Below are 15,397 nucleotides of genomic sequence, written 5' to 3' on the forward strand. Positions count from 1 at the left end.
GCTACAGATTTTATCTGGTGGTTTTTTAATTGGAGAGATTATTCTCCATTACTCATTTATAATCACCTGCATAGCGATGTCTCTGCATAAGCACAAGAGTTAACAGTAGCTGTTCTCCCCTTTACCTTATTCAATTTATTATGGCATTCTGACTCTGCATGGAGATGTAACTATTTTCTGCTGTAACAGAAATGAATACAACAGTCTTATCCCTTTTTTCATTGATATCTTTATCCACTTCAGGTCCTTTGTCATTGGATTATCTTAGTTTTGCTTAATTTTAGAAAGTGTCCCAAATATACTGTTCACAATGGGCAGATTACTTTGTCTCATGGATTTTAGTGAGTGCCCAAAGGAACTTTTATTAGTTTAGAAGAACTCTTAAGCTGAGGGTCTGTGCAATCTGAAGAGTTTAGTCTTGACAAACTCCTGGTCAGAAATCAAACCTGAATGAATCCATGTGCCCAATCACTGATGTAATCTTCTTGCCTTCAAGATAAAAATGGATTCTTAATAGTTGTAGAAAACTTGTCAGAAAAACCAATCAGTCACTAGATGCAATGCAAGGAAGGAAACAGGGAAATCAGTATTTCTAATTCTCACTCTACTTTTAGTTAAAGATAAGAAATATGTGCTACGTGTTTTGGTACCAACTGACATTGTGCCAAATAAAATAATAATTACAGACAGCATTTGTCAGTGATTTGGAATGGTACACATTACAACTGTGGTCCACATTTGGAATGGTACACATTGCAACTGTGTTACCATACATATACTGCAAGTGCAGGCTGTAGATTCTAGGGAGGAATCAGCAAAGTGTCTCTGCTTTCCTTATAGTGGAATTCCCTGTAACTGTCATATTTTACTAAAATTAAGATACTCTGAACCATGAGCCCAATAAAACCATTTGATCTTTATTAAGTTTTTGTGTGGTTTGAGGACAACTTCACTGGCATCACTAATTTTCAGTTTAGTTTTAATACAATTAAAATGTCATTGAGATCAGTTGAGTAGAAACCGAAGAAAAGTAAAAATGTTAAAGAATAGCAAATGATTTAATGGAGTGACTTAAAATAATATAACTGGAGTAATAATTGAAACTGATCTAGTGGAGAATTTATTAGTACTGTTCTGTTTAATGTTCTCTTTTTGCCATTGTTTGGTGCAGTTTGCCACAATGCTTTGTTTGCCTTGCGGAAGAGAATGGTTTAGATGTCTGTATATAAGCTCAAAATATGAATGCCAGTAGACTTGTCCAAAGTTACATAATGTTTATTAAGAATGGTTTTAGATTAGATTTTGTTACTCAATACAAGCTGATGTTCTAATTGTTATAATTTGAAAATCTGAATTAATGGGAAGAATTTAAGAAATGAGTACAGATGGGGGTGGCAGGTCGAAGTATTGACATAGACTGACTGGGAGTCCTAAATGAGAAACTATGAAAAATAATCACTCCATAGATGGTGACTTTCGGGTGAGTTTGATGATTTGGCCATGATACAAGCCATTCTCAATACCCATGAGAATTTCAGTAATTACATATGAAATTGCATTTTCATTCAATGGGGAAAGATAGTAAAGTTGTTAATTAGATTGGAAGTAGAAATCATTTTATCACCAGATCTCAACATTTTTATTTGATTTTTTTGTTGAATTGCCCTTTATGTATGGTGATTTTATTAGTTCTTTAGCAAGTGATTATTTTACAATTGGTAATGGGGTCAAATTCAAACTAAATTTGTTAGTAGCTACTTACTTGAGTTTGTAATTATATGAAGTATTGAACATATAGATTAACAGCTTAAAAGGTTTTAATCATTGTGTTATTCCTTTTTTTTGTGGTAACAGAATGACGTCTCTTAATTATTGAAATTTTTAAGAATTTGTACTTGAATAGGCTTAGAATAAACTACACAATTTATGTAAGGCATTATGAGCAGAGTTGTAATCCTGAAATGTAAAGTTAGTGATAATGAATACGTAATTGCTTAGCATTCAGTGCAGCTTGCTGATTGTGAATGCTTGAGATGGCTAGAGCAGGTTTCAAGGAAATGGGTACAATGTTAGTCTTCCTAAATTAATCTGAGGTGTATTAAATTTGAGTCAAGACTGGCAGGTGGTAGGATTTGGGGCTAACAGTAATGAACAACAAAATGATAGGAAGATGAAATTCTATTGATAAACTTGGGATAAATTTTAGTGTCCCATCATTTATCTAGCTGACCTGATAGTTCAGGCCTTCATTTAAGTTGCCTAGTTGCATGAACATTTTGCTCAGGCTTTTTAAATGCCGGCATAATGTACTTTGTTTTTCCACAGTTAGGTCATCTTGCACTATAAGAGGATGAGGTGTTTACTGAACAGTAATGTCTCTATACTGATATACATTGTTGTAGTTTTGCAACTGCTATATATCCTTTCAAAATTTAACATTTGACTGCTTCTTTGGATATCAAATAAACCAGTCAGGGCAAATACTCAAGAAAATAGTTTGTTCAATAATGAAATCTTGAATTACAGAAGATAGGTTTGTTTGCAAAGCAGCTTCCTGTTCAGGATATTTTAGTTCTGTTTTTTTTTCTCCTTACTCTGCAAAAGCACTCTTCAGGTGTGAGTTGCTCTCTAATCATCCATTCTTTGTGTTAGCTCTGGCATTAGGCATCAGCAAGCTACCTTAGCAGTGGATTGCATTGAAGCTGCACTTTTCTTTGTGCTGCAGCCACCAGGCCATGCATACTATGTGCTGGAGAGCAGTAGCAATACCTGGTAGTCTTTTCTTTTGTCCACTGTTTGCATAAACCAGGACTGTGCCATTTGTAGCATTATTTATTTCCATCTTCGTTTGTGATCAGCAAACTCAGGTGAGATTAACTGTTGATTTACTGATTTGTGTAGCTAAGTGCCAATTGTGATTAAATTTTTCATCTGAGGCACCTAAATGCTCATGCAACTTTCATATTTTTTTAAATTAGTAACTTTTAACTCAAATTCTCTTCTCTTTGAAATTTTGTTGTATTTCTCCTTTGTAAGGCACTGTATTCTCTAGGCTCCAAATATTTCTCCAAATACTTTACCTTGAACTTTTGCTAATAATTAAATAAGCTTCCTTCTGCTTGATCTTTTTATCTCCTCTGGTACCAAGCTATGTGTGTAGTTCACCATTTGCCAAATCTTGCTGCTGTCATCTTATTATAGTTTAATTTCACAAATTAAATATGCAATTAGCATTGTTAAGTAATGCTCAGCATTTTCTCTGAAATATTATGTCTGTATAGCACCCTTAACATTGTAAACAGCCAAAGATGTTTTGCATAGGTAGCTGGAGTGACTTTGGAAATAAGCCAGCACTATTTCACTAGAATATATCTTTGCAGAATTATCTAAAGCTGAGCAAAGAGGTGAGGAGCTTGAATAGGATTGTGATTGCTGAAGGATGTATTCATTTGATTTTTAAGAAGATTTTAATACATTAGAGCTTAGAACTTGATGTTACGCATTTGTTTTGCTTTTCTTTGTTTATAACATTTATTTTCAAGTTACTGAGATACTGGACTAGCCTAACAAGATATTGGTTCATAATAGGTTTGCATTTCTTCCTCTTGCCAGCCCCATCTCCCAAACATTCTTTTCAGTCAGAACAACCCTACCAAATTCACATTGTTATGGAAGCCCTGATGTGGAACCTTAAAACTTTGTATTTGGCTGTGGAGAAAATTAATGTGTCTTGCTACCTGCTTCTGAATTTGATAACTTAATTTTACATTGCCTAGGTTGAAAGTTTTGAATGGTAGCTGTGCAGCTATCCATTGAATGAATGATTTTGCTGATAAATTAAAGCCGATTCATCTTGGCTTAATTGTAGGAAAAGGTGATTTGGAATTCCAAAATTTATCTTTAATTCAATGCAAATATTTTGACCATAAATGGTTTGCAATATATTTGGCGTTCAAATAAGAAAAATGTGTAAGACACTTACTAAAACAAAAGCTTGTTTTTGTAAATGCGTTCGCAACAAATTGAAAGACAACCAAATGTTCTGTTCTCCATTGCATTAAGAATCAAATGTGGAACAGATTAAATTGACCTCCTTGTTTTGCCTTCCAGAGGAAAAGTCACCTTTGTTCATGATTCTGTATTTTGGTTTGTTGTAGATTGTAATGTTTGAAATGAATGCATTTGATTATTGCTTGATGGTGGAGCTCATCTTTAAAAGGCAATATATAGTTAAATATTTTTGACCAATTGATTTCTGAGCAATTGCCACTCTACCCATCCATCCCATTATGCGGAATTATATCTCAAAGCTGATAAATGTGAGTTATGTTTGAGCAGGGATATTTATCTTGATTGCTGTTCTTTAGGGTAGCAGTCACAGTTGGTACCGTATAGGATTTCTTTCTGTTCATTTTTAAATTTAGGCTTTTATTCTTTGTCAGATTATAGACCTAAGCACTTCTGACAGTGTGACCTTGCAGACAAAATCCAGGCCAAATTGAATTAGTCATGACAAAATCTTCACCGGGATTACACGTGCCTGTTCAAAAGTTTGGATGATCCAGACTCCTTAACATTGGTCAGCAACAGTCCCGGATCCCAAGGTGAGGATGACCATCTCCTCCCACAGTCTATCAGAATTGTAACATTTATTTTGGTGGCTCTGGATATCTACCATTGACTGCCAGTGATCTGATTTTATTTCCAATTGCATGTAGTTTGTGATTCTGTACCAAATATTTAATTTTTTGTACATTTTCCAGCTGGCTGTGATCTCATTAAAAAAAATTGATGCTATATTTTTTGAACAATGCCAGTAGAGTAATAGTCCGAGTCATAGAACACTATAGCATAGAAACAGGCCATTCTGCCCATCTAGTCCCTCAACCTGCAACTAGACCATAGCCCTCCATGCTCCTCCCATCCATGTGCCTATCCAAATTTCTAAGTCTTGAAATTGAACCCACATCCACCACTTCCACTGGCAACTTGTTCCACACTCACCATCATCAGCATGAAGAAGTTCCCCCTCATTTTCCCCTTAAATAGTTCATCTTTCACCCTTAAGCCATGACATCTGGTTTTAGTCTCGCCCAATCTCAGTGGAAAAAGCCTGCTATACCCTATGTATATTTCTGTGAAGGGAATATTTGGTCTTCTGTGGGTGTTTTTATTGCAAAAGACAGTGATGTTAGTATATCTACCAATCATAATAAATATTCATTGAACTTGAATACACAAGAAAAGTGCATCTAATGTTATTGTACCTGTGAGGAACAGTTTAAATTCTGGACTGACTACTCCCTGTTCCTTTGGCAACTGCATGTTAGGACAAAGTATCAAGGAAGTTATCACACTTCTAATGGGAGGCAATTATTGCCCCTGTTTCAGCTTCCCCTTCCCCTCCCATAGTATGTTAATTTCTCCCTCTTAAATTCTGAGATTTGTGCTTGGGGGGAAACGACCTCAATTGTTAAATTGGCCTGCCTTTTATTTCTGATGGAGCAAATTAGCCCCTTCCAATTTTTCATAAATTTGTAAAGCTGTTTTGAGAACCTAGTCAAGGGATTGGTGAGAATGTAAGCTCACTAAATGAGTTTTTAATTAGATGAAACAATTTGAGGTTTTAGTATCCTTACTGTTTCATGAAAAGTGGGATGGTTATTGGGCAAAGTTAGTGCACGTATTGAGTATTGATATAGCCATAAAACATGGTGAGAACATGAATCTCCGAGTTTTTTTGGGTTGCGGTGTATTTATCTTGTTCATGGTAAACACTTTTGGGATAAATTTGTCATTGGAGTTTAATCTTTCTGTAGAGCATGTAATGAAGCCTAGCCTGTATCAATTGATATGGTCGTTTTGATAGTAATGAAGCAGTCACTTGAATATAGTGTGGATCTTTCATAGCTTTTTGCCATATATAACTATGCATGCAATGTTTTAGGTATTTAGACAGCAGCAATAAACTTTGAATATACTTAGCTGAATGAGTAAAGCACCCTCTCCTTTAAAGCAGAACTCCATAAACCAGTTCCATACATCTTGCATTGCAACTGAATGCCAAAGTTATTGTAATGCTCACTTTATAAGAAAGTGTTTCAAATGGAGGCTTTTGGTATAGTTTTCTTGTACCATGTGAAGTCGCAACTCATTGCAAATGAAGTGCAATTTTTATACTTCACAGTGTCACCCAGACCTTGAACCTTAAGTTCTGCTGCAGTACACTGAAAGGTAAGCGAGACCAAAGGCACATTCTTACAGGGTTGGAAAGATTTTAACCAGTTGTTGGCCCTTTGTTGTTGCACTATTGTGATGAAACTCCTCATTCCTTTACAGTACAAGAATGCAATTACGTTAGTCTGATTAGCCAAATGTGATATTCTAATATATAAATTTATGTGGGTTAAAAGCATAAAAGGCTATGAATATGCAATAATGTACAAGACTAGAAATGTCAGCATCTGAAAGAGACTCGTCGGGTTTTGGGCCTGTAGCTGAAGCATTTTATCTGTCTTTGCAATGCCATCACATTTGCCTTGCTGTTTTAAGTTTTTGATTTTGGAAGAAGTAGGAATTTGTACATGGATAAAGTGTTCAGTATGCGATTAGCAGCTCCAGTTTTTATGAGAGTATTTAGAAATTACTAACATAACTTTTGATAGGAACTTAAGTCATAAAACTACTGTCCATTCTGAAGGGCTGTTTGTTCAGATTTCATTATATATTAGGTGTCTGCATCACTACCGTTGCTATGCTTTCATTCTAAATCTATAATTAGAATGTGAATCAGCTGCGAAGACCTTGTTGTATTTGTTTATTAATACATATATTGGCAAGAGGGATTGGGGGAGTTAAGAGGAGTTTATATAAACCTATTCAGTTTGTATGTTTTTGTAGGAAAAGCTGTATGCTTTGCTATGGTTATTCCATATTGTCTTATTTTATCCCTCTCCCACTCTGGATGAAAAGTGCCGTTGGTTATTTCACCCCCATGAAGCTAGCATACATTTCCCAAATATCAACGCTTTCGGTATTGCATAAGAGGTCTGCAGAGTGAGACTTGCTGTTTCCTCATTGAAGCCTTTTGAGAAATAGCCTGGAGATTAGGTTAAAATATCAGTAGTTTACACTGCACTAATCTCAGGCACATAATTGTATGTTAAGGTCAGGTATGCTGTTATTTTGCAATGTTTTTAATGGTGATTCACCATTTACTGCAGGTTTGTGAGTTTACAGTATTTTAGTTGGTGACCCGCTTAGAAATCATGTGATCAAATGGGTGAATCCACTTGAGTGCAATTTATTTTAGGGGATTAAATATGCCAGATGTTATTACCTTTGTATTTTAATCAAAAAGTCTTCGTGATATTGTCTAAAAGCCAGTCTGCTTATCTCTTGGCAATTCTTTTCCCCTCAAAGTACACATAGACGGTGCCTTCGTTCTTGCACAGCGCTGAAGAGCTAGCTGGCAGCACCCGATTCATAGGTCATAGCAGCAGGCCTTGAGATAGTTTCTACCCTTATGGAGGATTCCTTTGAGTTCATCCTTTTGAACTGATGAACATAAAAACATACAAGGGCTCTCTGTATAAGGTAATGTTTATTTTGAGGGAAACGTCATTTGTGTGCAGCTTTATTATGCACAAACTGTGATATTCTGATCGGACATGTTCTCTGATTTTGGCTTATGAACTTGTTTCTGCTCCCGTGTTTCAGTCATAGGCACATGTTAAACTAAATCCACTTTTTCCTGCAGGCTGAAACTATTTTAAATTACATAGTCCAGTCAAATTTAATACATCTAGAGTTGTACAAATTTTAAGTCATCAGGACAAGACCAGTTTAGAATTGCAAGACTTTTTATGTATGCTTTTTTTTTTGGCTTGTTTTTCCTCTGGTTATTTTGTTTTTACTTTGGTCTTTCTTTGATGCTTCTACAGAGTTCAAAGTATAAATTTAAATTACTGAATTAAAATGAACATATCAAATTATATGCATTATAATTGAAAGTAGGTTTTAAGTTGAATAGAGAAGAAATACAGAGATATAACAGTTTATTTGTCTGTTATCTTGGCAGTTTACTTAATGATGCAATGTAAATATAGGAATCTGCAGTAAGTTAGGAAAAATGGATGCAGCTTGTATAAATGAGCACATTGAACTTTTTACATTTGAGGGCTTGCTTGAACAACTTACACATTTTTGTTTGTCTCAAAAATGTTTAGAAGTCTGGATTCTAAGAAAATCTGCAGAAGAGATCTTCTGCCTTTATTACTGTACACAGTTTGTTAGATTCTATAGTGAATTGTCATTTAACCCAATAGTGTTTTATATTAGGCAGCAACTGTAAGAGAATTTAGAGGAATGATGTATCTGGATTTCACTGCAGACTTTTGCTATTATTCCTGATTGTACTTTATTATTGGTACACTGTTAGATAGGTTTCCTGCATATTTCTTTTGCATTTTTTTAAAACATGACTTTTGAGATGGATTAGATACTATCTCGAAGAAAAAATCTTCAGAAAATGTGCATTGCTGGAGAAGACTACTAAGCAAATAAAGGGCTTGCTGTGGTTGGAGGAAGGGATATACAGATTTGGAGCTGAACAGTAAGGTAACTTCTCATCTGACAAAGCTGTTTGAGAATGATACAGATATATTGACATTAAAGGTTTTGCTTTACTTACTGATGTGTAACTGACTTTAGTGTGAATTAAATTGTAAAGGATTTGGTTTATAAATAAAGTCTTAAGTTGCTCAAATAATTATAGCCTGTGTCCTTTGTCAGTTCAAAATACATTTATTTTCGAAGTATGTATACCATATACAACATTGAGATCCATCTTCTTGCAGGCAGCCATAAAACAAAGAAATACAATATAATTGATGAAAAACCCCAGTCATGCATCCATTATGGGAACAAAAGAGAAAATTGTGCAAACAATTTTTAAAAAGGTAAATAATACACAGAAAATATTATATTTTCAGCAGTAATTAAAACGGTACAGGTCAAGATCAGGCCCTCCAGTCCACAATGTTGCACAAAACCAACTAAATTAGTAATAATACGGCCAACTAACCCAATTCCTTCTGCCTCTACAAAGTTCATGTGTTTCCATTTTCCTTGTATTCATGTGCCTATCTAAATGTCTCATTAAAGTCCCTAATGTATCTTTTGCTACCACCACCTTGGGCGGCACAACCTGGACACCCGCCACTCTTTTAAAAAAAAAATTGAATAAATAAATTCCCTTCACATCTCCTTTGGACTTAACCGCTCTCACTTTAAATGCGTGCCCTCTGCTATCAGACGTTTCAACTCTGGGGGTGGGGGGGGGGGGAGATAATGTCTGTACACTGTCCCTCATAATGTACACTTATATTGGATCTCCCTTCAATTTCCACTGCTCCAGAGAAAACACCACCTTGTCCAATCTCGCATTATAGCACATGCAATCTGATCAGGACTGCATTCTAGTAAAGGTCTGCACCCTCTAATAAACCTCAGATGGAGATCCTACAGTAGGAAGACTAGAACTAAATGCAATATTCCAGATGCAGTCTAGCTAGAGTTTTATAAAGCTGCAACATAACTTCCTGAATTTTGAAATCAATACCTTTACTAATAAAGGCCTTCTTAACCACTCCCTCGACCTGTGTAGCCACTTAAAGGAAGCTATAAACTTGGATCCCTCTGCTCATCAGCACTGTCAAGTATCTTGCCCTTGATGGTGTACTATCTACATTTGACTTACCACGGTGCAACACTTCACCCAACATTTGGCCGGGTTAAACTCCATCTGCCATTTCTCCACCCGTATTTGCAACTGATCTATATCCGTCTTTTCCACTATCCACAACACACCCAAAGATATCATCTGCAAACTTACTAACCCCACCCATCTACATTTTCATCTAGGTCATTTATATACATCACAAACAACAGATGCCCCAGTACGGATCTCTGCTGAACAGCACAAATCACAGAGCTCCAGCTAGAATAAGTCTCATCAACCATTACCTTCTGTTTCCTATGGGCAAGCCAGTTCTGAATCTAAATGGCCAATTCACCATGGATCTCATGCATTTTAATCTTCTGGATGAGCCCCCCCACCCCCATTCTGAGCTCCACTGCTTACAGGCTCAGAGCCAGCAAATACTGTTCATGTATTGACCCTTTCATTTCGGATCATTCTTGTGATTGTCCTCTATACCCTCTCTAAATACCCGCATGTCTCTTGGAGAAGGGACCCGTAACTTAACAATACTTAATGATCTGGTCTGGCCAATGTCTTCTAAAGCCCCAGCATTACACCCTTTTGTATTCTAGACCTCTCAAAGTGAATAGTAGCTTTGCATTTGCCTTGCTTTACATCAACTCAACCTGCAAGTTAACCTTTAAGGAATGCTGCATGAGGACTCCCAAGTTCCTTTGTGCGACTGATGTTTGAAATTTCTCCCCATTTAGAAAAGTCTACACCTTTATTCCTTCTGTCAAAGTCATGACCACACTCTTTCCTACATTATCCTCCATCTGCCACTTTGTCCATTCTAACGATCTGCTGACATCCTGCTTCTTCAGTACAATCTGGTCTTCCACCTACCTTTGTTTCGTATGCAATCTCGGCCACAAAGTGATCAAGTCTTTCATCCAAATAATTGACATAATGTGCAAAGAATCGGTCCCAAAACCAACCCCTGCTGCACACCACTAGTCACCGGCACAGACTTTTTTAAAAAAAAAGTTCTCGTTTTCACTGTTGTCTGTACCAGCAGTTATGGTTGAAATGACAATAAAAGGTGACTTGACTTTTTGACATGCCATTTTTATTTCCCATTGTAATTTGTAGCCCACAACCTGGCTACTGTTTGGAGGCCTGTCTATAACTCCCAGCAAGGTCTTTGTACCCTTGCAGTTTCTTTAACTCTACCCACAGTAACCTACATCATCTAGTCCTATGTCACCTCTAAGGATTTGATTTATCTTTACCAACAGACCCTCCTACCTACACTGCTTGTCCTTTCAATACAATGTGTATCCTTTGATGATAAGCACCCAACCATGATTTTCGTTCAGCCACGTCTCAGTGATACCCACAACATACCTGCCATCTCAAATGCACTCCAAGGTCTACCTTATTCTGTATACTGCATGAATTCAAGTATAACACCTTCAGTCTTGTAGCCATCACCTTTTTGATTTTAGCCTCCTGTTACACTTTAACCCATCACACTGCAAATTTGCCCTATCATCTGCCTGTCCTTCTCAGTCTTACTACACACTAGATCTAGTCGTATACCAATTGCCTCATCCTCAGCCCTATCACTTTGGTTCCCAATCCCCTGCCAAATTAGTTTAAACCCTCTCCAATAGCTCTAGCGAAACTGCTCACAAGGATATTGGCCCCCTTCAGGTTAAGGTGTAACCCACCCTTTTTGAACAGGTCATACCTTCTCCAGAAGAGATCCCATGATCTAGAATTCCATTAACCCTGTCCCCTGCACCAGTTCTTCAGTCATGCAGTCATTTGCCAGGTCATCTTGATCTTGCTCTACTGGCACGTGGCACAAGCAACAATCCAGAGATTATACCCTGAAGGTAACATGCACAACCTCGGCCTGAAACATTCACTGTTTATTTCCATGGATGCTGCCCGACCTGCTGAGTTTCTCCAGCGTGTTGTATGTGTTGCTTTGACCCCAGCATCGGCAGAGAATTTTTTGTTTATGATACCCTGAAAGTCCCGTTTTTCTGCTTTCTGCCTAACACTTTCCCCCTATATACTCATCAGGACCTCCTTCCTTTTCCTGCCGATTTAGTTGGCACCAATATATGCCATGACTTCTAGCTGTTCACGTTCCCTCCCCCCCTTCAAATACCATAGATCCAATCCAAGACATCCCCGACCCAGGCACCTGGGAGGTAACATACCATTTGGGTGTCTTTCACATGCACAGAATCTGCTTTCTGCTCCTCTAATTATGGAATCCCCTTACTCTACTGCTCTCCCCTCCCCTCTTTGCTCCTTTCTCCCCCACCCTTTTTTCAAGCCTCAGTGCTGGAGACCTGGTCACTGCAGCTTTCCCCTGTTGGGCTGTTTGCCCCCTCCACTGAAAGCAGTATACTTATTATTGAGAGGAATGGCTACAGGGTTATACCACACTGGCTGCCTATTCCCTTTACCTCTCCTAACAATCATTTAGGAGCTACAGGGAGGTAATCGCCCCTATCTATAACCACCTCATTTTCCTGTATGAGCCTGAGGTCATCCAGCTGCGGCTCAATGCACTTCATGCATATGTAGTTATCAGGGAGACGAGATCTAGAATTCCCACTCCTCACACAAAGAACATACCACTAACTGAACTCATTCTTGCTGAACTAGCTACAGTATGTACAGCCTTATACAGCGGGCAGCATCGTTTGCGGGTGGCGGAGTGAGCAGGGAGCAAAGTAAGGGCTTTGGCTCAACGGGCTTAGGTGGAAATGGACGAGGTGAAGGTTTGGTTTTCATTTTTTCCTGTTTTTAAGGAGAGGGGTAAGTATGAGTGTGAGGGCAGTCTGTTGTTCTTGGTGTCGGATGTGGGAGGTCCTGGAGTCTCCTAGCCTCCCGAACGTCCACACCTGCGCTGAGATGCAGCTCCTAAGGGACTGTGTTAGGGAATTGGAGCTGCAGCTTGATGACCTTCATCTGGTCAGAGAGAGTGAGGAGTTGATAGAGAGGAATTACAGGCAGGTGGTCACACCGGGGCCACAGGAGGCAGACAAGTGGGTCACGGTGGGGAAGGGGAAGGGGTTAGGTACTAGAGATTACCCCAGTGGCCGTACCCCTTGACAATAAGTACTCCTGTTTGAGTACTGTTGGGGGGGGGGGACAACTTACCTGGGGGAAGCAACAGTGGCCATGCCTCTTGCACAGCCTCCGGCCCTGTAGCTCAGAAGGTTAAGGAAAGGAAGAGGAGGGCAGTAGTAATAGGGGACTCGATAGTTAGGTGGTCAGATAGGCGATTCTGTGGACGCAGTCAGGAGACTCGGAAGGTAGTTTGCCTCCCTGGTGCCAGGGTCTGGGGTGCTACTGATCACGTCCAAGATATCCTGAAGTGGGAGGGAAAGGAGCCAGAGGTCGTGGTACATATAGGTACCAATGACATAGGTAAGAAAAGGGAAGAGGTCCTGAAAGGAGAATATAGGGAGTTGAGAAGAAGGATGGCAAAGGTAGTAATCTCGGGATTACTGCCTGTGCCATGCGACAGAGTAGGAATGCAATGAGGTGGAGGATAAATGCGTGGCTGAGGGATTGGAGCAGGGGGCGGGGATTCAAGTTTTTGGATCATTGGGACTTCTTTTGGCGCAGGTGTGACCTGTACAAAAAGGATGGGTTCCACTTGAATCCTAGGGGGACCAGTATCCTGGCGGGGAGATTTGCGAAGGCTACTGAGGTGACTTTAAACTAGAATGGTTGGGGGGTGGGAATCAAATTGAAGAGACTAGGAGAGAGGAGGTTAGTTCACAAATAGAGAAAGTTAGTAGACTGTGTGAAGGAGCATAGGCAGGGGACAGAGATCAGGAGTACTCAGACGGAAGATGTAGGGGAGAAGGATGAGAAAGTTGTTTGCTCCATTAAGGATAAACAGTAAGAAGTGGAGAGTTTCTTAAATGCATCTATTTTAATGCTAGGAGCATTGTAAGAAAGATGGATGAGCTTAGAGCATGGATTGATACCTGGAAATATGACGTTGTAATTGTTAGTGAAGCATGGTTGCAGGAGGGGTGTGATTGGCAACTAAATATTCCTAGATTTTTTTGCTTCAGGTGTGATAGTATAGGAGGGGCAAGAGGGGGAGGTGTTGCATTGCTTGTCAGAAAATATAACAGCAGATTAGTGGACTCATCTAGGGGAGGCTATTTGGGTGGAATTGAGGGATGGGAAAGGTGTAGTGATACTTATAGGGGTGTATTATAGACCACCTAATGGAGAGTGAGAATTGGAGGAGCGAATTTGTAAGGAGATAGCAGATATTTGTAGTAAGCACAAGGTTGTGATTGTGGGAGATTTTAATTTTCCACCCATTGACTGGGAAGCCCATTCTGTAAAAGGACTGGATGGTTTGGATTTTGTCAAATGTGTGCAAGATAGTTTTTTGCAGCAATACAAAGAGGTACCAACTAGAGAAGGGGCAGTGTTGGATCTCCTGTTAGGGAATGAGACAGGGCAGGTGACGGAGGTATGTGTTGGGGAGCACTTCGGGTCCAGTGATCACAATACCATTAGTTCCAATATAATTATGGAGAAGGATAGGACTAGACCCAGGGTTGAGATTTTTGATTGGAGAAAGGCTAACTTTGAGGAGATGCGAATGGATTTAGAAGGAGTGAATTAGGACAATTTGTTTTATGGGAAGGATGTAATAGAGAAATGGAGGTCATTTAAAGGTGAAATTTTGAGGGTACGGGATCTTTATGTTCCTGTTCGGTTGAAAGGTAAGGTTAAAAGTTTGAGAGAGCCATGGTTTTCAAGGGATATTGGAAACTTGGTTCAGAAAAAGAGAGGGATCTACAATAAATGCAGGCAGCTTGGAGTAAATGAGGTGCTCAAGGAATATAAAGAATCTAAAAAGAATCTTAAGAAAGAAATTAGAAAAGCTAAAAGAAGTTACGAGGCTGCTTTGGCAAGTAAGGTAAAAGTAAAATCCAGAGGGTTTCTACAGTTATATTAATAGCAAAAGGATAGTGAGGGATAAAATTGGTCCCTTAGAGAATCGGAGTGGACAACTATGTGCAGAGCCAAAAGAGATGGGGGAGATTTTGAACAATTTCTTTTCTTCAGTATTCACTAAGGAGAAGGATATTGAATTGTGTAAGGTAAAGGAGACGAGAAGGGTAGTTATGGAAAGTATCATGATTAAAGAAGAGGAAGTACTGGCGCTTTTACAGAATATAAAAGTGGATAAGTCTCCAGGTCCAGACAAGATATTCCCTAGGACCTTGAGGGAAGTTAGTGTGGAAATAGCAGGGGCTCTGACAGAAATATTTCAAATGTCATTAGAAATGGGAATGGTGCCAGAGGGTTGGCGTATTGCTCATGTTGTTCCATTGTTTAAAAAGGGTTCTAAGAGTAAACCTAGCAATTATCGGCCTGTGAGTTTGACGTCAGTGGTGGGTAAATTGCTAGAAAGTATTCTTAGAGATGGTATATATAACCATCTGGATAGACAGGGTCTGATTAGGAACAGTCAACATGGATTTGTGCGTGGAAGGTCATGTTTAACAAATCTTATTGAATTTTTTGAAGAGGTTACTAGGAAAGTTGACGAGGGTAAAGTGGTGGATGTTGTCTATATGGACTTCAGTAAGGCCTTTGACAAGGTTCCACACAGAAAGTTAGTTTGGA

This window comes from Mobula birostris, chromosome 12 (assembly GCF_030028105.1).
Source record: "Mobula birostris isolate sMobBir1 chromosome 12, sMobBir1.hap1, whole genome shotgun sequence".
NCBI classification, from domain to species: domain Eukaryota; kingdom Metazoa; phylum Chordata; class Chondrichthyes; order Myliobatiformes; family Myliobatidae; genus Mobula; species Mobula birostris.